This window comes from Fukomys damarensis, unplaced genomic scaffold, assembly GCF_012274545.1.
Source record: "Fukomys damarensis isolate Sample0158 unplaced genomic scaffold, DMR_v1.0_HiC HiC_scaffold_36, whole genome shotgun sequence".
NCBI lineage: Eukaryota > Metazoa > Chordata > Mammalia > Rodentia > Bathyergidae > Fukomys > Fukomys damarensis.
In genome coordinates, this window is record NW_022900948.1 from 18,631,523 (window position 1) to 18,631,968 (window position 446).

At 67.0% G+C, this 446-nt stretch overlaps 1 protein-coding gene across 1 annotated transcript in view; it reads left to right on the forward strand.

Moving 5' to 3' along the window:
* LOC104855553 (myb/SANT-like DNA-binding domain-containing protein 3) overlaps positions 1–446 on the forward strand; it is a 146,407-nt gene that overhangs the window by 60,689 nt on the left and 85,272 nt on the right. The window lies entirely within an intron of this gene.

Below are 446 nucleotides of genomic sequence, written 5' to 3' on the forward strand. Positions count from 1 at the left end.
GGCGGCGGCGGCGGGGACTGTCCCGGTGGCAAAGGGAAGAGCATCAACTGCTCAGGTAGGACCGGTCAGCAGCCACCCCTGAGACCCTTCCCTCCGCGGACTCCCCCACCCCTTTCTCTTTTCTCGCGGCTGGGCTGGGAGAGAACCCGGCGTGGGGGTCCTAGGAGCCGGTTGGATGGGCTCAGGGCAGGGCGCGGGCGCGAGGAGCGGTTTTGGGGACCCGCATTGGGGACGGGGAGTGGCCATACGTGCGTCCGTGGGTGTCGAGTGGCTGAGCGAGGGCGGCCGCGCGTGTGAGTTGCGAGGCGGAGCAGCCCTCCAAGGCTCCCGGTGCGATCGTGGGTGTGCTCTAGGGAGCTTGTGTTTGTGTTGTGAAGGCTCAGTGGAGGGGAGGGACGGCCCCAGTTAGGGGTGTGTGTGTGTGTGTGTGTGTGTGTGTGTGTGTG